Consider the following 26,514-nt stretch of genomic DNA (forward strand, 5'->3'; position numbering starts at 1 on the left):
ACAGTCTCAAAGGGATTTCATAACGATATCACAGAAATATTTCACAAATATAAAAAAGTATATTGTCATTTTTATGCTCCCAAAATGCCATTCGATTGTAAGCAAATTGGCCAGGGTCTACCTCCCCTTTCACGTGGCTGATTTATTTGTGAACATGGGCAATTCAGTTAGTGACTGAATTATTTATTTACTGAGGATTATTTATAGACAGCAATTGACCATGCTGAGTGACTTAAAATACTTGTTTGTAGGGTCTCATTATGTAGTGTTTGGGGCAGGGGACGCACTTTAGGCCATGCCCTGCTCCCCTTCAATTTGACAACCCACTTTAAGCAATGCCGGCAACGAAGAGATGGGGCTGCAGGCCCAGAAGGTGGGAGCAGAGGGCACCGGAGGGGTTAGCAGGTAAGTGGTCTGTGCAGGACCGTGAGACATCAGGTTGCAGGTAAGCAGCACATGGCAGATTTGGGTGGGCGGTATCCTGGTAAGAATACAAGGTGCAGCAGGTGGGGTGCTTGGTATGGAGGGATCAGAGGTGAAACCCCAAATGAATAGTGTCTACGCATATCTGTGACTCGGTTGAAGCCACTCTATGGCATCCCAAAAGAAGTAACCTTTTTTCTGAGCACCCTCTAATGGGTGACTAATAGACATAGAGCCCCAGAACGCACAATCAGAAATGCCTCCGTCGAGGTCCAAGCTAGGCCTCCCCTATACAAATCACCATCCAAAACTACTCTAACGTGGTTTACCCTTGATGCCCCCTTCCAAACCTCATCTACAAAGTACCATCCAATTCACCTCTAACGACATTCAGTCCTGGTCCCCTCTCTGCTAATTACCATTCAAAAACACAGACAAAGTCCAATTCTGCTACCCCAACCCAACATCTCTAACACAGTGTGATTATTTTTGCCTATAACTACACTTTTTTTTGTATATAATATATATATATATATATATATATATATATATATATATATATATATATATATATATATATATATATATATATATATATATCTATGCAAGTTGTCTGCAGGTAACTTTTCTATATGTACTCAACTATGTAAATTGTAATCTAAACGTATGTAAATATGTAACTTTGCTAGCCTTTTGCCTGTAACCAAACTAAATGTACACAACTATGTAAATTATAATATAAAAGGTATGTAATTATGTAACTTGCAAGACAAGCGCCCAGATGCCGTAGGGCTTGGCGCGCTCTACAAATAAACAAACTGAACCAAACTAAACTTGACCCCCACCTCTACAAAGCCCTATCCAGTTCCCCTACACTAATCTACATTGTGCCCCTACAATGTGTGAGAAACCTTAAGGTGTCTCACGTATAAATCCCTGGGGGTCTGTCATCCAGGTGGCCTGGACACGGCCATCGATCTTGGATCCAGTTCCAGGGGGTGGACCAGTGAGGGAGGATCACCTGGATGGGGTGTCCTCTTGGAGTGGAAGTGGGACACCAACGTGTGAGATGCGGTATCCATCTTCTTATACCCCGTAGGATATTCAAACACTCTACCCCCTCTTTTCCCCCCTCTTTTCCAACTCTAACCCTTTTCACATGACGAAAGATGACAGACAAACACCAGAGCCATCTACCTGACGTGTCCCGACAAAAGGGTCAGGCAAAGTCAGGCAATTGGCCAGAATCACACGAACCCGACAGACCTTTTCCTGCCCCACAGGGATAAAAGGTGGAGCACAAGAGCACCATACCAGCAAGGCAGACCACACAACAAGACTGCTATCCAGGCACAGCAGATCAAGAGGAGGAGGAGAAAGACAACGCAAACCAAGAGGGTGACCAAGGCCTGTGAAACCTGTGGAAGGAATTGTAAAACCGAGCACAATAGCCCAAGTGTGTTGCAGCAGATGTCAACGGTACACGGAGCGTGCATACGCTGATAAACGGGACAGAGGGAGATGCCTGCTACTGTGGAACCGGCCTTGCCTCCAGATATGAAGAAAGCCAAGCGGCTCATCACAGCCGGCGAGTCAAAGGGAGAACCGATAAAGAAACTGAACTGTGTTGAACAAAAGTAGCAAACGGCTGATTGTAGAAGTTTGAACCTTGTGTGGTATGCATTTTAGGCAGGTTAGAAAAAAAAGATTGCAGGGGCTGCGGGGGTGTCCCCCGCAACACCCCGCTCACCATAGTGAGCAGGGGTTGCGGGGGACAGCCCTGCACCTGCGCGACAAAAAATAAAAAGCTGCGGGGCATCCCCCGCAACACCCCGCTCACCATACTATGCAGTATAGTGAGCAGGGGTTGTGGGGGACATCCCTGCAGCTGCCTGAATTTTTTTTTAAGGAAAAAAGGCTGCGGGGGGGTGTCCCCCGCAACCCCCCGCTCACCATACTATACAGTATAGTGAGCGGGGGTTGCAGGGGACACCCCTGCAGCTCACCGACCAAAAGTAACAAAAAGAAAAAGAAAAGAAAAGGACCCTGTGGCGCCAGTTCCCGATCACGGAAGTGAAAGGGAACCAGCATTGCAGTGACACAGCGCGTTGGAAAGAAAGGTAAGTAGAGGGGTGGGTCAGTGTGTGTGTGTCTGTATGGATGTCCGCATGGGAAATGTACAAACATTTTGTATTGCGTACATTTCCCATGCAGATCTTTTGCATGCAGTGATTTCCGTCGCCGGAAAATCACGTAGATCCGTTGAAACTACTATTACCAGAAGGCCTTGGGAAAGGCGAGAAGAGGGTCAAAGTGGCCATACGGGGGTCTAGTAAAATTCTCTGTACTGTCGAAAGTGTTTGACCGGCAGATGATCGTGAAGAAGGGAAATGAATCCCACATCATATGAAAGTAGAAGGAACTGTGAGATTGGCAAGAGTGAACCTGAAGGAGGGATGCCGATGAAAAGGGACGAAGTCTAAAGTCCCAAAGAACAGTGTGTTGAGAAGAGTGAATCCGGCAGAGGGTGGTCCACATTGAACTGTTTAAAAAGACATTAAGATTCGAGAATATAAGCAGGGGAGATTGTGTTGAAAGCCATAGTGAACCCACCCGAGGGAGGCAAACAGTTGAGAAGGATCTGCACCCGAAGAGGGAGATCCAGGGGTGAGAAAGTCACACTCCAACAAAATGTGAACGCAACCGAGAAATTGTTTTTGAATACAAGCCAAAGTGGGAAGCGGATAATCGAGAGGGGTCTGAGGCCCGGAAGAGGGTCACCCAGGGGTGAAGGACCATCACCTCAAGTGCAACAGAAAAGGACGTTTTTGTTCATTCATTTTGAATCTATCAGGCCATCTGAAGCAGGAAAGCCAACCTCCGAAGGTCCTGATATCGGTAAGAACTATTTGGGGATCTGAGCCCGGAAGAGGGGGAATCCCGGGGTGAAAAGTCATTACTGAATGTACATACTGAGAGCAACTTTTGTTGTTATTTTGAATACATCAGGCCCTCGAAGGCAAGAGACTTTTCTCAGGGCAAAGGACTTGGCCATCAACGGTCCTGATAGCAGAAAACAGAACTGTCGTGTCATGCTAGGAAAGCTTGAGGGTGTGCTGTGCTCCAGAGTCCCGCCTTGTCCCGTGGGGAAGGGAGACAACGACTACTGCATCCTGACATATTATTTGTGAACACTTCTTCATTTCTTGTGAGCCCTATCCCACACTGTTTTGTATTTAGCATAAGGATTGGCAATAGGTTTTTCTTAGTATAGGCCTTTTTATTTGAAAAGACGCCACTAGGGCTGCCTTATTTTGATTGAATGGTCGTAGCTTGCTTAAACACCCTTAAACTGTAATCACTTGTGTCTGTCTATTCTTGATACCATACAATTCTTACAAATGCCACATGTATCCCTTTTTTTAAAGGTATTCAGATCCCTCCTCTACAAGTAGCAGTTGGTCCCACTTTATAAACACCATTCCCTCCTTAACAAAGCCCAACACAAACACTGCACATTCATAATTCAAACCACAAACATCTTGATAGCTCCATGGAGACCGCTCAGTGCAGGAACCAATCCCAAGATGCAGCGTGGTTTGCTGCAAATCCCTCTGCACAAGGTCAAAAGAAACCTGCCTGTAGTGTTTCTTTAACTAGCACATGCCGCACAGTGACATAACTTTGTTGAGCATGGATTCTAATAAATGGGGCATATCACGTGCGCTCCCCAGAGCACGCATGGAGCCGGGACGGGAAGCAGAGCTTCACGAGACTTCAGTTGGCCGGTCGGTTGGGGGGTGTGGGGGTGGAGCTCCTACGAACAGGAAAATTCCACCACTCTGCGCAGAACACAACAAAATCCGTCCTCTGCACTGGACAAACCCTCCTGCAAGTGACCAAAAGTAATCTGTTCCTTCGCATAGGAAAGATGCGCACACCCATCCCTCTGCCCAGGACAAATCACACACCACCCTTCTACTCTGGGCTGGACAAATACACAAAGCTGCTCCTCTGCAATAGAAAAAATCCCCTCTTTGCTGCACCTAGCAAGTGCACAAACACACCCTGTGCACAGGTAAAATTGTTCCTCTATACATAATACGACGGCCAACGACCATAAATCCAAATCCCAAAATCTGACTTTCTGCACAGGAGAATGTCAAAATCTGCCCCTATGCACAAACCGAATCCCTCGCCCAATTTGGTGCACAGCTTTTGTGATGGGTAAAGAGGGCATTCTGGAATACAGCTACAGGAGTGATAAAGAAAGGGACAGAATGGTATAGCACATGGACGAAAAGGTCAAACTAGATAATGCATCAAGGGTATTACAACTCTGGGCAGGACAACACCACCCTCTGCAACAAAAAAAAAACATAAGCGTTGAGCCCAAGTCGTAGTTCAAATTCTCCTGGGAACGAGCTGCACCCCGACGTTACCCGCTCTCGATCTATGGAGTTGTTCTTCCGGCAGTATCAGCCATGTACCGCACCTCGATAAACAACCGCCTTCCAGCTCGCCCACCGACTACCAGGTGTCAGGTGCTACAGGGTGAGGATAGCGCGGGCCGCTGACGTACATGGCCCGAACGTGACGTGCAACTGAAATGTTGAGGAGGAGGCGGAGCGTTGCTAGGGTCCGTTTCTCGGTTGCGTAGTAAACACTGCACTTCGAGACAGGCTTCTCTGAAACGCATCAGTTGTTCACGGTTCTGCGGGGGCAACTAAATCCAGGTGGGTTCCTTTTAAAACGCTAGCCGTGTTTATAAGTGTGTTGTGTACGTCTCATGTCAATTGACAGCATGGGTTGAGGGGTGGATCAGCTCCTTTTTCTGAAGTGATGGGCATTTTCTGCTGAAAAGCTTTCTTATTTAGTCTCACAAGTACTGACCTGCTATGCTATCAGATGGCAGGGCACTTGAGATTTATTTTTTAAGAAGCATTGTAATCTGGTTCTCTAGTATCATTGTTTCCGGTGAAGTTGTTCAAGACTAAAAGTCACAGAATACATTATTGTTCATTAAGCGCTGTCACTGGGCATTTGTGAACCAGGCGACACAGAGTCCTCTGCAACTCAGAGTGAAACTGAAATAATAATCAGAAGTACCATTGTCCTTGCAGAATCATACATAGATGTAAAAAGACATTTATTTGGATTATGACCCTCGTTTTACAAGTTTTTATTTGAGTTTTATATTTTGACTATTCAATATAATTGTTTTTTAAAATGTCTTTTATTTTAATTGTATTGAATAACATAGAGGAATATGAATAAACCCTCAACATAATAGCTTCCCATTATATATACCACATTGGCCACCACCCTTACAACCCCTTAGCAGTCCCTTCACATCATCTTGCTGTAAAGATGAGGAAAGTTCTGGCCCATTCACTGCAGCGATTCCCACCAACCTCAGCACTTCCACCAAAGCTTTCCCCAGCACGTCCATCACTGTTTTTCTGCTCACGTCACTTCCTAATACTCACACCACTGTGCATTCGCACACTCCCCTCTGCAACTTCCACTCTTCCACTCCCTTCCTCTGTATATCCACCACATCTGACCACCTTTCGCTTGTTCCACCTACGACCATCATCTAGCACAACATGATGTGTGCAGCTCCACAGAATCTCCTTTTCTCACTCTACACAGTTTCCTGATCGTTACCGTATCCCCTTCCTCCATTTGATGCTCCACTGCGCTTCGTTGCCTCTGATCATACCTTCTTTTATACCCTGACTCAGAGGCGTTGCTAGGGGGGATACTGAGGGGGCATAGACCTGGGTTTTTTGGTTGTAGCCCTGGATAGAAGCTCAGGGGCTACAACCAGATGGATGGCTAGCCCTGAGTCCCGACATTAGATTAGCCACAGACCTTTTCCAGACCTAGCAACACCCCTGCCCTGACTGGTATCTACGTACCATTTCAATGATCACACCCAGATCCAAACTGATATCTCCTCCTCACCCCATCCATGGAGGACTCATGATTGACTTCATGTTTCTCCTCCTCATCATTACAAAAGGAATGCACCCCGTGGAAGGAGATGTATCAATCATTTCCTTCAGCATGTGCTCCAACGGCAACCTCAATGCCAATGCCAACCGTAAATTGTCCTTGAATACCTTGTTTACTCTCTCCAACAGGGGCTCTAAGGTTCTGTATTCCATAAGTCTCCAAAAAAACCTTAATCACTGCACACCCAAACTGAACCCCATTGTCGCTCACAATGTATTTAGAAAATTGTTCCCTACAGCACACATCCAACAAAAATTTCTATTAAAACTTTTGTATTCACTTAGTTAGTACATTTAGTCTCAAACTACCTTGATGTGTAGTCTACCATCATTATTACATACCAACATTCTTGCTCCATCACATAAATTCCCACCTATTCCCATACTTCCAGAGGTACCTCCACTGGCTTCAACGGTAGATGCTCTACCCTCTTGGTTTTGTCACTCTACCCACACACATGACAGTTCTTCACTGCCCTCTCTATCATATCATCTTTTACCAGCCACCAGTACTTTCCCCTTAAACTCCTTTTAGTTAAACTACAGCCCAGATGCCCCGCATGTGCATTTGACACAGTTCTTTACCTCACTTTTAGAGGAGGAATGGCCTTCTCCTTCCTCACCAAGGTGTCCACTCATCCTTAGACATACTGTACGCCACATCACATTCAGGCTTCTTAGGCCAACCCCTCTGCGTGTACCCTACGGTTAGGAAATACTTCTCTTTACTACACCTTTCCTTCCATTTTAATGGACCCCCAAACATTTTGCTTTTATTTTTGATCCTGACCTGCACTTTTTACAGTGCAGTGAAGCCTTAAGCTTCACTACACTGTCTTTTGCTCATCCATTATGGGGAAACTGACATGTCCTTCAGGCTGTCAGTACTGGGAAACATTGTTTCCCTTAGTCTAGTTACTTTGTTACTACTTTTATTAACTTGTTATCACTTGTGGTATATCATTGTACCAAGCATCTTACAATGCAGTACAATGGGGTACACTTTTTGTTTTGCGATAGACTAACACTCAAAGGATTTTGGGTTACTCCAGGTGTGCTAAATGGACAAGCTGGTGGCAGCAGTGACTTTTTACTTTTTTTTGATGATTTTCGTTTTAGCCTTACCGCGTTAACCGCGTTTGGCTACCAACTGTGGCTAGTGTCCAAACATGGCCGGGCCTCATGGTATTTCGCTTGTCCTTTGGCCATCTTGTTCTTTAGACTTCTTCCTGGCCTTTGAGGGCAGGAAAATCCTTAAATGGACTTCCTGTGCCCGGGAAAGCACAGGCTTTTGGCGGGCTACTGGAGGGCTATATGTGTTTGCTGGCAGGATGTGGGCTGGGACTGGGATCTGGTCCCATTCCACAAACTGGTTTCAGTGTGTCAAAATGGTACGACGCATGAGTGTTCCCGCCACTGGTCCTGATTGGACCACTCCTGGGGTGCGTGTGTGTGAGCTAGTCCTGCTATTGGTTAGTCGGAGTTTTGGCTCTTACCTGGCTTTTAGGATGAGAAGAGGACCCCTGCACCCATTCTTCAGAGATCCTGGAGTAACTTGAAGGAGCCAAGACTCCTGTACAGCTGTGAGACCCGTGAAGAGATCGGTAGACCTGACTGAAGGAGGCCTGTCGACCAACTTCTGCTGCTGTCCTGGTGGAGCACTGTCTTTCTTGTGATCTTCAGCAGTCCTGCGAGGGAGATGGGACCTTCATTGACCTGTTCTCATAAAGTCCAAATCATGCCCTTCTCGACCACTTGTTGCGTTGAACAGTCTATTCATGGTGTTTTTTCATCTGGGGAGGATGTTAGTCCATTTAGCAACAGACCTGAGTCTGATTCTGTGTTCCCATCTTCCTTTAACTCTTTACATCTTTGCAGTAGACATTTCTCTTCTGTCACCCATCTTTGAATTGCTTTTAACTATCGGTCAACCGGCGACCCCCTCAGATATTCCCATGAAATAGCCTGTGGTTTGGCTGGCAGTACAGCAATTCATGGTCCATAAATAACATCATGTACACATATGACTATTTCCAACTCTTTCCTTTATTCAACTGTTATCTTCCCAGTGTCCCCCACCCCTTCCACGTCACTTCTTTCCCAAAATCCTCCCACACCCAGCTCCTACCTACATAACGCAGAAGGACAAGATATATGTGTGACACTACACAGCCATTTTCCTTTTGACTATTATGACCAGAAATGCTATAATTCGCTACATGAACCTTTTCTTCTTTCCTCCTGGTAATACCTCCAATAAACATATCTGTGGGTTACATTCGAAGGACCCTTGAACCAATGTATTAACCTTAGCCATTCTACTATGCCAGTATTGCTGAATTGGCCTTGCTGACACCTAGGGCACTTATGAGACAAATTCTGGCGAAATGTGTGTAATTTCATAGGGGTTATGTACACCCTGTTTAGAATGTGAAATTGGATCAACTTAAATCTGGCGTGTCATGAGACTTTCTGGACTTGGGAACATACATTTGTCCATTCCCGGTCTTAAAATGGCACACCAGGTTGTTCTGCAATGTCTTCCTCACCTTTAGCTCTTAGGTGGCTGCTAGGTTTTTGCACAGCTGTGTGGTCATCTGTCTCTCAGACCTGTGGAGTACAACATTTGTCTTGCTGGTGTCATCATTGGCTCATCTGGGACACTTCCCCCATTTAGCTACTACTCATTTAACTATCATGGCATAGTTCAGGAATGAACTGTTCAGCTGGCATCCCATAACTACCTGCCCATTGGTTAAATTAATGTAGCTGCCCATCCTTAAATAAGGCCTCCATCAATCCACACCATGTTTTATAAATCTATCCTCCCCAATATCCTTAATTGCCTCCTCTATGACCAAGTCTACTTTCAAGGAAATGTTGGTGCTGTTGGCCTCCCCAAGTGGAGTTTAGCAATGACTCTCTTCCAGGCCTGTTGTACTTCCTGGGCAATGCAAGAATCTCACACTTTGTCCAAAATCTGTTCCAGGCTATGTCTACATTTAGGGAGTTTCCACAACAGTCTGCTGTCTTCCCGGCAGTCTATGGATTCCCATCTTGTCGCATATCGTAACTGAGCTGCAAGAAAGTACAATTTATAGTCTGAGAGTCAATCTTCAGCCCGGGTAGGACCTTTGTAGCATTGACACCTTACCAGACACCTTACTCCAGCCCATTAAAAAATCCAAACTCTTGTTAACATTTTAAATTAAAAGGTGGTTTTATAATGTATGGTCTATTTACAAATAACAATAGCAGTCTGGGGAGGATGAACATTTTGCATACTGCATTCCTAATCATTAGTGAGAGAGGTTGTTAGATTTCAAAACACTATAGCATCTCCTATCCCACTAAGTTTCCTGACAGTATTATCTAGGAATGTTTCCTCTAGCAAGTGAAAATTGTGTATGCCCAAATACCTAAAAGATTCTAGTTCCCAGCGGATTCCCAAATCTGGTGGTGTATCTCTAGCTTGCCCCTTGAGTCCTTCCACCGGAAATATGCTCAACCTTTCCTTATTGATTATGAATCCCGATATCTCCCCAAAAATACGCTATAGCCCGAGCATAAGTGGTATGTTTGTTAACAGATTTTTCACATTCAGTAATGTATTGTCTGCGTATTGTGATATTATGTTTCGATGTCCATTAATACCTACTCCAGCATCATCAAAGTATGTCCTAAAGGTCCCAGGGATTGTGTCCAAAGCCGGGGCGAATAATGCTGGGGAGGATGGGCAGCCTTCTCGCGTGCCTCTTATCATTATCCATCAGAATCCATCTAGGAGAAATGTCCTTATCCATACTCACCCTTGGCAAGGGATTCTGGTACAGTAAACACATACACTGCATTACATGCCTCTCCCCACCCAGAACTTCAATACCAATGTCCCACCTTCTATGTCTAGAAACCTGTAACAGGACTCGCCTCGCAACACAGGTAAGAACCCCCCTTGTGCATACTGAAAATTAGATCCATAGACTTCCCCACCTTACTGAGCTTTCACTTTATAAAGATCAGATTGCATAAAGTATGTTTTCTGTAAAAAAGCAATGTTTACACCCTATCGTTTGAGATATGCCCGTATTTTCCTTAATTCATCTTTTATCACACGCTTAACACTGGAGTCCAGTCTCTAAGCATCGGACCGGGGTTCACACCTCTGATGCTCTGTGTTGACTTGCTTCAAAGACAAACATGCTGTCCCTAAGCTATCCTGCCGGCTCTTCCTTCGCTTAATGTTATTACCCATAGCGCTGACATTACACGTCATCAATCTTATCTTCCTCATTTTAATTGACCTATGAGAATTGTGGACCTAGTCATGTTTAAAATATGTGCCTTTCAGGAAATCTAATTTCTGGAAAATAAGCCTCTATTCCTCAAAAAACCACTAATCCCATCCCTCTATACTATTGCTATAACTCACTTTACCCACCCTTTTCAAACCCTTAAGCAGAACTGTAAAACAGAACAAAGCACTGATGAACAGAACTGTATTATTACCCATGCTTAAAGCTATACTTTCTCATCTGGAATGCCCTTCATCTGTGCAAGTGGACCCTGAAAAGCCCCTTTAACAAAGGAGGAGCCTCTGCAATTCCACCTTGGCAGGAAGGTGAGTGGGGCTTTAGCCCTCCAGCCTCAGCACAAAGATCTCTGATCAAGAAAAATAACAGTCCTCCATCTCAGGCTTGAATCTCCCATTTGCATTTCCTGTCTCGCCATTGGTAACTACTTTCTGGTTTCAACAGTTCAGTATACTGGTTCCTGTACCAGGTTTTTCCGAACTGGAAGATTGTGACAAATTAGAGTTTCTGTCTCAGTCTGATTGTTGAGCACACTCCAAATGCAGTATCTACTCCGCATCTAGTCTGCCCATTTGGTGAATGTTGAACATGGTCATCCCCACCTTGCCTGTGTCCTTTAGGGACTCTTATGGTCTAATCAGTTTCCTTGCATGCAGGTCCCTGAGTTTCTCCCACTCCTTACACTTTTGTATGATTCACACATGTATAATTTTTTGAGGTCCAGCTTCCTTCCGTCTCCCACCAGTCCCACACTTCCAAAGGAGAATTGTAAAGCCATTGCATATTGTCATGAATGATTCTCAATTTCACTGGGTACATTAACATGCAGTAGATATTGTGAGTGCTTATGGTCCACCTCACATTGTCAAAGCTTTGTCACTGTTGTTGCACTTTCTTGGTTTAGTCTGGGAACACTATATTTGAACTACTATTTTTTACAAAGTCCTTGCACCGCTCTGCCTGGAGGATGGCGTTGTAATCTATAAAGGTGAATATTTTGACTACAATAGAAATTATTCTGGAACCGCAGGAGGTCTTTTCGCCGGCACTCTATGGGCTCTCTCTACTATATGGACAAGCCCTTGGAGCCAAAGAATACCTGCAGCCGTTGCTCCATTGACCCTTCCTCTTCTCCCTCAGGCATTCCAACAATCCGTATATTGCTTCTTAGAGAGTGGCCCTAAGCGGCTTCCGCCTGTGCATCTAGATCATGAATAACTTGTAGGAGGCTCGAAACATGCCTTTTAAGGGTTGTCACCTCATTCTCCCGAGAATTGGTCTTGGACCCCAGCTGTGTCTGCCTGACCACTTTCTTGTGGATGCCTGCTCTCAGAAGGCTCACCTTCCCCGGTCATGGTGCACATGTTAGTTTCTAAGGCTACATCACGAGTCTTGTACCACTGTTAATACCTCTGCAATTTGTCCCTCCAGATTTTTGTGCTGTGTTTGATCTGGAGACTGTCAAGGAGCAGCCAATGGGCTGTGCCCTGGTCCTGGAGACTGTATATTTCTCCATTTTAGGTTGATGGGTGCTCAGATGTCTACCATTAGCTTTTGCCATAGCTGCCTAATGTTCCTTTGCTACTTATGTCCCCCGAGGCTTTTTACTTAGCTTCTTTTTCCGTTGTGGTGGATTGATCACGCTCTGTCAACCACACTCCTTAGGCTTGCTGTAGCTGCCTTTGGCCCAGAGGCTGCAACATTCAGTGCCATTCTTTCCTCTGTTGTGGCTTTCCTGGGAGAATCCAAGCCACCTCGTTCGCTCTCGCTACTTCACAGCACTGTTGCCTTACTTACATGGGGATGCCACGTAAGTTTGCTGTTCTATTGGTGCTGGGGGTGGGGGGCACTCACCCCAATTCTAATATTGGGTATTCCTTTATAGTCCCCTGCAGTAAATTAGGGAGGTCACACTCACGCCACTGCCACAATCTTGGTTCCATTAGCAAACCTCCACTGCTTCCCCCACACGGCAGAACAGCAAGCACTTATGGAGCTCTCATTCCTCTTTGGGCTGACACTCCTCTCTCCAGGTTTCCATCTCTGCGAGTACACCTGGTTTAGTATAGCACATCCAGACAATTATGTTTTGCGGCTACAGCTCTCGTGATTCACACCAACTAAAATGGGTGCACTCCCATCCACTCAATCGACTCAGCAGGACCTCGGCTAGTTCTTCTCACTTTGACCCTGGTCTCTGCGCCAATCATACAGCAGCGATCTTAGAATCAGACTGGTAGCTTCACTGGTTGCATATGTCAACAGAGCCACCAGGGTTACTCTCCGGGTGGACTACTCTTTACTTTCTCCACATATAATGTCATTGGGGCAGGACCCCGCACCATTGCAGGCAGCCTAGGGGGAGAACAAAAAGATTTGTCCTTGGCACTTAGCGTTGGTATCACGTGGCAGCCATCTTTAGTGTCTCTGGGGCTAGCGCACATTCTCCTTTAGTAAAAGTACCCAGGAGGATCTGCACCCGGCAAATTTCAGCGCTTATCACTATTAGTCGGTAGATTGTGATATGTTCTTAGTCTCTCAAGCTTCTACCAGTAGGTTTCAACGCTTATATGCCTGTGCACCACGTATGCTAGGATATTTAGCAGGTTTTTCGGACGATAGAGCAGGTTCTCTCAGCCTTCTGTACTGCCTCGGTCGGCTGTTGACCATATCCCAGAATATAAATATGTTTGATCAGCATTGAACTGTAAAAATACAAAGCTTTGACAAGTTCCATAATATATGCACAGCCACACCTACTTCTGAAACGTTTAATGTACATGTCTATATTTAGTTACCCCCATCAAGTAATCCTTAATATTGTAAATTAACCTCTTTTTTTAATACCAAAACCTACTGTCTCCCTTAACGCTAAGTTTACACAGCATGCTTAAATATCAGTTGTTCAGTGCATATCTTTCATGTTACACCTGGCCAATGCGTGAGAAGGCTATCCATCAGGGATGTTATTTGGGGGTTGCAAGTGGTAGCAACTGCTACCCCTGCCTCCCCCTCTGCTACCCCTAAACCTGTCCTTGCTACCCCAGGGCCAATAAACAAAGAGGCAGTGCCAAGAGCAGATATCTGTGTTGCACCTGATAAAAGCGGTTGTAAATGCAGCTAAATGTACCACCGCTTTTTTCATCTGGAATCTCGATCTCGTTACCTGGAGAAATAACAGTGAGGCAGGAAAAAAAACAGCCATCGCTAATAGGTTGGCAGTCCATTAGTGAAGAATGTCCAAATGGTTTGGTTCAAAGGTGTCTGTGCAGCTCATACCCAGTGCTGTAGCAACTGGAAGGGTATGGGGGCTATGTCTCACTAGCTGGGAATGGAGAAGAGCAGCCTGCAGTACTCAGTGACAGCACAGCATGAACTCAAATCTCATCCGTATTTCTCGTTGTCTGCTTTGCACATCCAGTGAGCCACTGGGCCTCTGATGAGATGGGTGTGCCCCAGTGGCTTCTGCCACCAATCCTGCCTGGGCACTGTGTGACCTGACCCAGATCTGCCAGACCTGCATCACAGGCACACTGTAGATAGACACATGGTGAGATAATTAATTTACATGAAGTTGCCCTCCGCTTTTGAAATAAACCATCTGTTGCTTCCTAAAGCAAAAAATATATATGTTTGGAAAGCTCAGGGGCAATGCACTTTCTTTGGGAAAAAGAGGATGCAGTGCAACACGGGTTCAGTTACTGATCAAGTGCCTAGAAGCTGGAGGGAGGAGGCTGGCATTAAGCAAGATATAAAGGACCATAGAAAATATTAAAACTGGCCTTTTCTAGGGGTGATGCCATGGAGCTGCTGCTGTTTTCATGTTAAAATGAAAAACACCTGCAATTATTGTGACCTGGAACACAGGAACACATCCTTCCCCTCTATCTCCCATCTAACAAAAAAGCTATTTACCAAATAAGCAAAACAGAAAGGTGATGGTTGGGAGGTTTCAAATCATTCATAACCACTGGCCCAACTCTGGGCATCCCGCCAGAACATTGGTTTTCTGGTTGGACTTGTGTTGGTCAATTGCTGTTTCCAGTCTGTAGCCAGACACTTGGCAGGCCATGGATGTCTGCACTTTGGGGTTTAGGCCTCTTCGAGATGCTCTGTCTGTTTACAGTTTAGCCCTAGTGATGTACAATAGATCAGGTTGTTGTGGGTGTCTGCTTACATTCACAGTAATTTGGTAATATGGGCCTATACACACACTGAAATTAATGCTACATATGGTGATCCATTCTTGTATGAAATGTATATAATATTACAGTTATATCATAACCATATTCTTCTTAGTGTACTGAAGAACTATGTTATGTGATGCCACTTCCTGTTTTGTCAAGGGGTGAAAGGTTGTGTGCCATCACTCCCCGTGATATCACTTTGGGGTGGGGACAAATGACATCACTTCCTGTGATGTCATCAGAGGTCAAGGGACATGTCACTTCTGCTACGCCAGGCATTTTGGTGAAATGAAGTCCCTGCTATCCAGTACAGTTGTTGCTTGGAATTCTGGGCTCTCTCACGTGTGGCAAATGGAATCTTGAGAGTGCTGTCAGGGCTGACTCGGTATGCGTGAATCCTTCATCTCTCTCTTGGGTCTGGATGTTTTTCATATTTTTACCGTTGACTCCTATCTCCACAGCTCAAACCAATCTGTGTATCCAGAGTTAAAATAAACATTGGCAAAACCAATAGGTGGGGCTTTTCCAGGTGCCAACATAAAAGCTGTTATGCTTTATATTATGATGCACACTCAGCGGGTGTTTAAAACCTCCTTTGCATTGAATCCTGTGAGCGCAAAGGCTTTGCTGGAGGCTGGATGGCAGGATCCATGGAGGGAAGTGTCCATACATTTCTCTCCCTGCTTTCTGCTGCTGTTTGGGCCAACAAGAACGGGTAGTCTTGGAGCGGAGGATAAGACACACCAATCTTCAAAAATCAATAGGTACGTTTTAATGGCCAATGTCGAGGGGTGGGACCGATTTTCACAATCAAAGGTAATTTTAAATGGGTGACTATGCGTGTGTGTGTTTGTACATGGTGCGCTGAAGGGGGAGGTGGAACGAAGTGAAGAGTAACGTGCGTATGAGGTGGGAGTGCAATTTTCAATATTTTAAACATTGTGGTGTTGCGCAGTGCAACCATGGTTGATTTTATAGGGACATTTAGGCCAAAGCCATCACAGAAGTGTTGTCTTACATTTGACAGTACTAGCTTGTTGGAGCAAAGTCATGACAGTTGAGTCCTTACAGTGGCACATACTGGCCCTTGGGGCAATGCAATCACGTGTATGTTCTTAAAGGGGGAAATGCAGGCATGTTGTAGCAAAGCCATCACAGGTGTGGCTTTACGGGGTAAATCCATCATGCAGGTGTTCTTGCGACAATACTGGCATTTCTTTTGCTGTTTACTGTATATCTACAAAACGTTCCAAACCCCTAAGTGCCAGGCTGTTATGCAAGTCTATGCAAAAAGAACGAGCATACTCGTCATTGGCACTCTGCCTGTTTAGATGACAAAGCCCCTAATAACATTCCCTCAATTGTTTGCAGGCTCTGCTATCAGCACATACTTTATTTTCTATATATGGTACAGTTACTCATTATCACCACAAGCTGGACAACATTTGCAGATCAGAGACCTGTGCTAATCTGCCCAGCTCAGGAGTGGTTGTTCAGAATACATTCACGCGTAGTACTTGTAGAGCGCCCTGTACTCTTCCATCTGGTGCATCCTACCTTGTCCATATCCTGTGACCAGATTTACCACCCACCGTAACACACCCACTTAGTGCTGCGGACGGTCCTTTCATTTAGGACAGCTCTGATCGGGAAGGTTCGGTCTGGCAGTGTGAAGAGTTTTATGGAGCTGTGGTTTGAATTTGCAAGGAACATTTGGAGGCATTTTAACTCACCACACCTTTTCACACTCTCCATAAATATTCTACCTACATAGTCTATATTTGGCTATCACTTCCCAAGTTATTGAAGGATGTAGATATGATAGGTCATTTATAACGCACCTTTACACAAGTGTTTATACGGACGACACAACAAGGAAGCGGGGACAGAGGAGGACTAAATAATTATCTTACTAGGCCTTGTGGCATTCAGATTGGGCAGGGGAGGCGGTGGGGAGTGGGAAGGAGAGTGCAAGTAGCTCGTAAGTGCTTCTGTTGGTGGCTCATAAGTGCAGAGAGTTAGGGGACTCTAGGGTTGCAGATACAGTCCTTTATGTGGTTGGGAGGCCCGAAGGCAGTGAGTGCATGGGCAACTGGTCGTGCAGGAGCCTGGTCCCGTAAGTTCAGTGGGTAGCCAGATAACCAGAGTGCGCAGCCGACAGGGACTTCAGCAAGGGAGGTGGGGAAGAGAAAAAGTGGAAGCGCAAAGGAAGGTCTTGAGTTGCTTCCGGAACCTTAGATGGTCCTGCTCAAGTTTGAGAGAGGCAGGGAGGCTGTTCCAGAGGGAGGCCCCACCCATAGGGGGAGATATACCCCCCACCCACTATCTGCCTGGAGAAGCGTCTGACCCTCAGAGAGTAGGAGGTGGATCAACAGAGGGCTCGAGAAGGAAGATGTTTAGGAAGAGAAAGCTGGATGTAGTGTGGTCCTGGCCCCAGAAAACCTTGTGGACAATGCAGAGGGTCTTGAACATGAGCCTTGCAGCCACAGGGAGCCTGTGGAGAGATTTCAGGACTGGAGAGATACAAACCCTTGGCTTGAGGCCAAGGACAAGTCTCACAGTCCTGTTCTGGATAAGTTGTAAAGGGCGAAGAGCAGAGGCAGGCATATTTAGAAAGATGCTGTTGCAGTAGTCCAGCCTAGAGAGGAGCAGGGCTCTGGAGACAGTGAGCTTCTGGGGGAAAGTGCGAAAAGGAAGACTACCTCTGAGGAGGTGCAGTTGATAGTGTGACTTCTTAGAGACATTGGAGATGTGAGGAGAGAAGGAAAGGGTGGATTCGAAGATGACCCCAAGGTACTTAGCCTCACAGGAAGGTGCAGGTAGAGGGCCTATGGTGGGCTGCCGGAGTGAGAGAGGGAAAACGGGAGCAGGTGTCCCAATGAGGAGGATCTAAATCTTAATGTCATTAAGGCGGAGATTGTTTGAGGCACACTGTTCCTGAATTGCAGACAGAGAGTCTGGTATGAGAGAAAGAGCAGAAGCTGCTGTAGGGAGCCTGAAGGAGAGCTGGGTGTCATCCGCATAACACTGAAAGTTAGAGCAGAAAGTAGAGATGCGTTGGGCCATACGTGCCAGGTAGTGGTTAAAGAGCCAGGGAGAGAGGTTAGACCCCTGGTGAACACCACAAATAGAGAGAGAGATAGAACAGAGGAAATACTCAACTTGGACCTGGGAGGGTCGATCAGTGAGAAAGGAAGTCAACTAGGCCAGGGCCTGACCAGAGATACTCAGATTGTCGTGGAGACGATTGAGCAGGATGGAGTGGTTGACTGCGTCAGAAGCAGAGGATAGATCAAGGAGAATGAGGACAGCAGAAAGTTTACAGTCAAGATTGGAGAGCAAGTCTTCACAGGTGTTCAGGAGAGCAGTTTCCATGCTTCTGGCTGCTCTGAGGCCAGACTGATGGTCATTAAGACAACCAAAAGATTCAGTATGTAGATTAATCTGGGAGATGGCCAGCTTTTCCAGGAGTTTGCCCAGACTGGAGTGATGGCGATCAGGCAATAGTTTGCCAGAGAGGAAGGATCGGCAGATGGATTCTTAAGAAGGGGGTGCACAAGAGAGTGCTTGAGGGAGGAGGTGAAGGTTCCAGTGGCAAAAGAGTGATTGCAGAAATTGGCCAAGACTGGAGCAAGGGTGTCGATGTGGTCCTTAATGGTTTTGGAGGAACAGGTGAGCACCTGCTTTGACAAGACTTTCATAGATCGGACTTGTCTAGAAACATTGTCAGGAGTAAACAGGGGGAAAGAGGAGAAAGGCAGAGGAGAAACGGCTGGAGAGGGCCTGGAATGGTAGAGGGTGAGAAAGAGGAGGTAGAGGCAGAGAGAGTGGAGAGGATGTCAAGAGTTTTAGTGGTGAAATGAAATGCCACAGCCAATGCCAAAGTCATGCAGAGGACCTGGGAGGGAACAAGAGATGTAGAGACTGCAGCAGGATTAGCCAGCTCTTGCAGATTTTGAAAAGTTCGGCCGAGTTGTTAGACGTAGGCTTGGATGTAAACTCTCTTCTTAGGGAGGTCCGAGAGTCTGTATTGCTTTTGGAGCAGGCGATAGGCCAGTTTGTTAGAGGGAGCGCTTGATGCCCTCCATTTCCTCTAAGCCGCCCTACGCTTGCGGTTAAGGTTGACAAGGTCAGAATCATACCAAGAAGTACACTTGGATGGAAGCTTCAAACGGATCCTCATGACAGGGGAAAGGACATCCATAGTGTTAGATAGAAAGATGAAGGTTGGAGAGGGCTGTGTCAAAGTGTGAGTCAGCCGTAGGTGTAGGAGGAGGAGAGAAAGTAGCGTCAAAAGCCTCCGCTGTCACACACTTCATGGGCCGAATTACTGAGAAGGTGGGTGGCAGTGCTGGGGTCGGCTTAACCTGAGGGACAGAGACAGAAAGGTGAGAGAAGAAAGTGGTCAGTCCAAGAGAGAGTAGTGGTGAGAGGGTTGGAGAGGGGGAGGTCTGATGAGATCAGAACATCCAGGGTATGCCCTGCAGAGTGAGTCAGGCCAGAGGGTACAATAGAGAGAGAGAGAGAGAGAGAGAGACAGAGAGAGAGAGAGAGAGAGAGAGAGAGTTGCAGAGGTTGCAAAAGACCCCAAAGGAGGGCCTATTAGCATCCAAGTGGATGTTCAGGTCTCTGAGGAGGAGAAGTTGAGGTAGCGGCAAGGAGGGAGGAGGAGAGGTCTGCCCATTCAGAGAGGAAGAGGGCGACCTGGCCAGGCGGCCTGTAGATGGTGGCCACAGTTAGAGAGAGGCCAGGAGAGATGGAGACGCTGCAGACCAGGCATTCAAAGGAGGAGTAGGCCTGCGTAGGAATGACAGAATCAGAGATCCACTCCGGGAAGATCTGGGCTACTCCCCCGCCAGGGCAGTTGGTTCTGGGTTCGGAGAGGATCTTGTAGCCATCTGGTAGGAGAGTGTCAAAACTCATGACAGAGCTTGCCGTGAACCAAGTGTCGGTGAGACCGAGTACATCCAAATCAAGCTCTTCCAGGAGATGACATATGTCCAAGGAGTGTTTGACAGCAGAGCGAGAGTAGCGACGTGGATCAGATTGCCATCTTTGCAAGACTTCCGTGGAGGCGTACAAGCATAAGATATGCCGTGCAGAAGTGTTAAATGTGCCCGGGAATGGGCAAAGGAGGAAGGAGGAGATGGCAGAGTAATCAGGGAGGAGAAAGAGTGCCCGAGAGGTGGCGGAGGAAGGATAGGGCATAGTGGCCAAAGAAGCAGAGGAGGGTGCCAGAGAGGTGGCAGAGGAGGGGGGCGGCAGAGGAGCTAGAAAGGGGTAGATTGGAGTAGCAGGAGAAAAAAGGAAGTTGATGAGACGTAGGAAGCGTCTATCAAAAAGCAGGATATTGGCCTGAGCGCCCTGGACCAAGACGGTACCATTTAAGTAGACATTAATGATGGTCATGGAGGAGTGGAAGGGGGCCAGGAGGGCCTCCCACCAGGTGTCACCATTAATGGGAGAGTAGGAAAAAGGAGAGAGAACAGAGGCCATGTGAGTGGTACATAGGCCTGGAGAGGGAACGGCAAAGAGAATGTCGGTGAGGGTCTGTCTGGGGTAAGCACTGGTGTAGGTATCAGCGATAGGTAGGCTTAGGTTGGAGGCCAGGATGTCCCTTTTGAGCTTCTTCCTACCAGACTTAGTGAGAGGGATAGGATAGTCGATGGAATAGCAATTAGAGAAGATAGGGGAGACAGAGAGCACCATAGAGGGTGTGGGCGGAGAATGAGGGCGGGCTGGGGGTTAGCCCAAGCAGGAGGGGTGAGGGGTCAAACGCTAGGAGCAAACAGGAGGGGGGCACATGAGGGAGTCAGACAACACAAGAGGGGCAACAGATACATAGGACACAGAACAAGAACACTGGACCGTGCAAGTTCTTAGCGTGGGTGGAGAAGAACAGTGCAGGCAACAAAGTACACTAAAATTGAACTAAAGGGCATGTGAATGCAAGTACAGTACAAGAATACAAAGCAGGAAGTCAATGGGGACCTAGAGGGGAGGAAGAGAAAGTCTAGGATGCAGCATGTAACAATACAATAGTAACTCAGCAGACAAAATCACACACACTGATGGCACAAGGAAACATGGAAGTAAGAGGAAATGCAGGCAGTGCAATGGAATGACAATACAGTAGTGAATACAAGGTAGTGGAATGACAACACAATGGTCACAGAACGTAAAGGACAGTTATGTGGGGAGAAGGCGAAGAGGGATGCGTAGGGAGCAACGCAGTGAGGGATGTATGGGGAGCAAAGCAGTGAGGTATGCGTGGGGAGCGCGCAGAGGGGGATGCGTGGGGAGCAACGCAGCAAGGGATCTGCAGGATTAACGCAGAGAGGGATGTGTGGGGAGCAACGCAGAGAGGAATGCATGGGTAGCAACACAGAGAGGAATGTACTAGGTATGGGGAGCGTGGGCAGATTGCGAGGGGAGTGAGCGAGGGAGGTGAAAAGAGCAGACGCATGGGCAGTGGAAGCATGGAGCAGATTGCAAGGGGAACAACGCAAGTGCAAGTTGGAGAATGGGACAGCCACGCGAGGTCAGAGGGGTAGCTTAGAGTGTAACAATGCTACTCTCCCTCCCCGAACCCTCTTACCTTGCGGCCACAGAAAGGAGGGTGAAGTCGTCCATGCTCACAATCTGCACCGCTACCCCATCGCCGCCAAACACCTGCGTGGTTCAACCTGCGCCACCGTCACCACCCACTCAAATCACAGTTCTTGTATCTAGCTGGCAAATTAGGCATTGTGCCATCTTTGCTCTATCACCCTTTGTAAACAAGATTTAACAGCAGGTTTTTTGTTTCAAACAACTTCTTGTATACCTGCTTGAAATACATTTTAATAAGGCACAGAATGGCAGTCTTCTCTTTAAAATAGAGTACCAGGTAAATGTGTTGCGGTGAAGGATAATGGGTGAAGTAGTTGCTTAGTGCTATGGGTGGATGAGTGGGTGCACATGTTTGGCTGGGTGCCTGGATGAGTGGGTGAGGTTAAATGTTTATGAATGGGAGGTTGAATATGGTTGAATGGAAGGATTTATGAATAGCTGAGTGGTTGGATACATATCGTATGAGTGGATGGATGAATATGGACAGATGACTGGTTGAATATGGGTGAATGGAAGATGAGTGGATTTAATTGAATGGATGGATGGATGAATTAGTAGGTAAATATGAGTGGGTGGATGAGCGAGTGAATATGGTTGTGTGGGTGGGTGTCCAGGTGGATGGATGAGTGGATGAAAATGGTTAGATTGTTAGATGAAAATGCATGGATGAATGGTTGAATATGTTTGGCTGGGTGAATGGAGGACTGCTTAAACATGCTTCAGTGATTGGGTGAGTATGGTTGCATGGGTGGACATATGAATGGATGAGTGAGTGAGCGAATGAGGTGAATGGATGGCTCAGTGAATGGATTATGAGTGTGTGAAGGTGAGTGAGTGGGTGAATATGTGTATATGATGGGTGGATAGATGAGTAGATGAATAGGGTTGGAATATTGGGTACATTTGCGTGTATGTGTGGATGATAGGTGGGTGACGATAGTTAATTGGGTCGGTGAATAAGGGTGGATGAATGTGAACCCGGAGGGCTCTTTTACTCAATGTAACATGTCTTACTATGGATAGGACAGAGAATAACTTCTCAGACTAAATGACAAGACTGACTCAGGAAGATGGCAAATCACACTGTTTTAATATCAATTGTCTAAAACAGGGAGTACAACGGACATCACCAGATGTTGCACAGCAATTCTTGTAAAAATCACAAATTTATGCCAAAAGTTTGTCATAAGTGACATACTACATGGCAAACTGAGTAAACCTATGTGAGATTGTGATAGGCTCTAAGGGGATGTCTAAGTATATTTCTATAGGGGATTGGATTGTGATTGGGTCTGTATAGTCAGGTGGGCACTCTTGCCCTCCCTTTGTGCAAGTCATAGTGCAAGTCATCTTCAACAATAATAAGAAACAAACCATTTAATTGGCTTGCAAACTATAAGGCTCTTCATTATATGGACTTCTACAATTGGTTGGCACGCTTGTGCCCTTCTGGAATATTCGATGCTCTGGTAGCACGTAAGCTGGTACCCCAGGTGTTGGTGGGTTGGTTTGACCCTGTCTCCCCACCCAATTAGGCCCATATCACTCATGCCTTCTGCCAGTCATTGTCTTTGAACTCAGCTTTGTAGTAGCTTCTCGTCTCTGGGAATCAAAGGGAGTATAGGCACTCTCTATCTTTGCTCTGATGCATCACGCCCTTCGTCTATTTCCATCCTCAGCTCACATGATCAGAGACCATGAATTTGCTCATATTCTGCATTTAATAGTCTTTAATGAAAAACTTGGCAGTCATTATGTTCCTTTTTTGCAACTTAACAAGGGATGCCTCGGCTTCTCACTTCTACTGTTCTTCGCAACTGATAACCAGTTCTTGGCTTCTTCCATCCCTTGACACTACGCCAGGCAACCTCTTCGGGGCTTGCTTCGAGGTTTGAACCTATTCTTTGCTGCGACACACATATCCTTCAATTCGTCTTCTTTCATAGAGACTCGGTTAATTGATTAATAGTTTATTTGTATAGTGCATTTTGCTGAGTCATGCTGTAGAGCTACAGCTAGCGGGGCCTTAATCAAACTTTTAATATGCTGTAGAAAAATATCCTTTAGGCTTTGTTCTAAGATGGATGTGAATGTAATGGTTAAATGAAAGGTTTTGTAAAAAGATTCACAAGAAACTATGACAATTAAAAAAAAAAAGAAAAAATAGCGCATATACACAATGTGTTTCAAAGCGCTTCAAGGCAAGGGAGGGAGCAATGGAAAATACAATTACATTCTTACAAGGCCTTGAGACATTCAGAATGTGAAAAATTACTATTGTACTAGGCCTGGTGACATTTCTGGTAGAGCCAGAGAGTTGACAAGAGGGAGGAGCAGGCGGGATGAGGAAGGAGGAGGAGAGGAACAAAACATGCGACTATCGTACTAGGCCTGACAACACTTCAGGTAGTGCGGGAGGTGGGAGTGGATGAGCAAACAAGGAGGGAGGGGGAGGAAAACAAACAAGCTCCTTTTGTACTAGGTCAGATGACATTTCGGATAGAGTAAGTGTAAATAATATAGTAAGGGCAAGGGGGAAAAGGAGAGGGAAAAATGGGGAGAGAAAGAGAAGACTGAGAAACGATGATGTGGAAGAGAAGAAGCAAGTAGGAGGGGGAGCGAAGACAGGGATCACAAGCATACAGCGGGGGGAGCGTAGTGGAGCAAGCAGGGAAACTGACATAAAAGGTTAAAGCAGGGGTGGCCTGCACAAATGGCACATCAAGTTTGCATAAACACAGTCAGATTTGAATATTAACAGAATCAGAAGCTGGCAGTGGGTGCAAAAACGCTGTGCAATCCGAAGTGCAAACATGGGAGTCAAGCAGAGAAGGAAACTGAGAGTCAAAAGAGGGTAGAGGCAAATCCAGAAGGAGGGAATACACCCATAGTTATGGAGGTGTGTTATGGAAGGCAGATTTCTTGGTAAAGTGGTGTGGCAGCAACATAGAAGTCCAAGTGAATGGAAGTCATAAAATGACAGCAAGCAGCCTTCTGGTAGCAGACAGGGGCCTTAGGAGTGGGAGGGCCGGCCAAGCCTGCCAGCATCCGGGTAGGCCGATGTAATAGGTGGCCTCACCCAAACATGGCAGCAGGATCAGGCACTCTGGTGCGCAAAGGTGCAGGCCGCCATCTTGGAGTGGCCTACTCGCACAAGCAGACAATGGAATCAAAATCAACACACACCAAAGGCAGGTGCACACACAGCAAGATTGCTTCTCCTAGAGCAGCAAACTACAAACAAATGCTCAATGAGGCCAATGGAGGATTCTTCATGAAGAATCAGCGCGAACGTGTGCACAGCTGAGAAAGCCCAGGGGGGCTTACCTTGCATCTTTGATGTTGCAGCGAGCGATGATTATCTCCCGGTGTGGAGGGAGAAGTGGTGCTGCAAGCCAGGGCGCTGCAGTGAGGAGAAGGAAGAGGGATGAAAATGACTATTACTATACTATACTATTACTATATTATATCATCGAATATCCAGAACGCTATACATGTTGGTGGCCAGTCTCAAGAATTCTTAGTCTGCTTGCGTTACAGCGTCTGTACAATTGCAAAACGATTAGTGTTTTCTGCAGTGCTCCTCACACGTGCAATCTTTATTCCGCACATAAAAGCTTACTCAATGCTTCATTTTGACATCAGATTCTTCATTATCTATACATTTTCTTCTCTAGTCCTCCTTTTCAGTGCGTCCCGCTCATTTTCTGTGATGTCATCATCCTCTTTCATCTTTATTATCATATTCTTTCGGGAACTGCTTCCATAAGGTCATCATTTCTTTGGGGGTACATCATCTACAGTCTTCTTAATGGATACTTTGTTTCAAAGGCCTTTCTTGGGATTGTCACCGTTACTGGTATCAAACTTGGCACAACCTCTGGTTTCCAGCACACAGGAAGCGGGGATTGGCAATTTCTGTAGAGGCATTTGGCTCCTCCTCTACACTCCCCCTCTGGTTGATTCATCAAACACACCTTCACCAGTCTCCACATTTAGGCATCCTCTCTTTAGAAGTGTTTCCTTGGGGACCAGATCTTTACTACTCCTTTCAGGAATCCTGTTGCTTTCCCATGTTCATCGATACTCCAGGTCATGTAACTGCATTGACCATTTGGATTACAGTAGATCCATCGTCCTACATGCTTCTTACGGTTTCTCGGATGTAGCAACTTGGTTCCCTCTGGTGCTACAATACTGGCCTCTATGTAGTCTCTGATTTCTTCATCTGTCAGCTCCTTGGGTTTGAGCCCTGTTTCAACATTGATCATGATCTTCATTCCTACTGCCTTCTTCTTTGCCTTATTGCATTGTACGATTATTATCTTTTTCAAACAGATACCAAACATGATCATAACCAGGATTGCTCCAAGGAACCTGAAGATACTCGCCATCCAATGTGGAATATATGCGAAGATGGCAGCGAACCAGCTTTCTTCTGCAATGTCTTCCACTTCATCCTCCATCTTATTGTGCAGGTTTGTCAGCAGCGTTATGTCATCCGTCAAGGTCCCATTCTCGTCATCATTAGAAGGTGTGAAAGTGCAACAGGATGGCCCGATTTTGGCACAAACTCCTCCTTCCATTGCAGTGATCATATCACAGACATACCTGTTCTGGAGAGTCATGAGTCTTATGGCTCTCAATTCTTCTCTGATAGCATTGAATCCCTTTATGGTAGTTTTGATCGTCTGTAGAAGCTCCCAGCGAGTGATTTGTAACCAGTTCGCATTCGCCATCATCTGCATCCCAGGTATGAAGATAACCGTTAAGATTGAAGCAGTTTTGCTGAACCGTCTGTGTTCATATGGGATAGCATCAAACATTTCTATTGATTTAACTGAAAAGTAATTATCTCTCCTTGTTCGATTGAGGAACTCGAGTGCTCTTCTCTTCCTTAGATGGGCATCCCCTTTTGGAAATTCACCAATGTTGAAGTCACTTCGGGGAATTACTAATGCT

The 26,514-nt window shown here is 46.1% G+C and overlaps 1 protein-coding gene across 1 annotated transcript in view; it reads left to right on the plus strand.

Annotated features, from left to right (window-relative positions):
* Positions 1-5,072: 5,072 nt before the first annotated feature.
* Positions 5,073-26,514, plus strand: part of TEKT1 (tektin 1) — an 880,590-nt gene continuing 859,148 nt past the window's right edge. The window contains exon 1 of the mRNA XM_069615027.1: positions 5,073-5,159. The gene's annotated coding sequence lies outside the window, so the exon portion shown is untranslated. The remainder of the gene's footprint in view (positions 5,160-26,514) is intronic.

The sequence above is a fragment of the Ambystoma mexicanum genome, chromosome 9, assembly GCF_040938575.1.
Source record: "Ambystoma mexicanum isolate Mex_15411 chromosome 9, UKY_AmexF1_1, whole genome shotgun sequence".
Lineage (NCBI taxonomy): Eukaryota > Metazoa > Chordata > Amphibia > Caudata > Ambystomatidae > Ambystoma > Ambystoma mexicanum.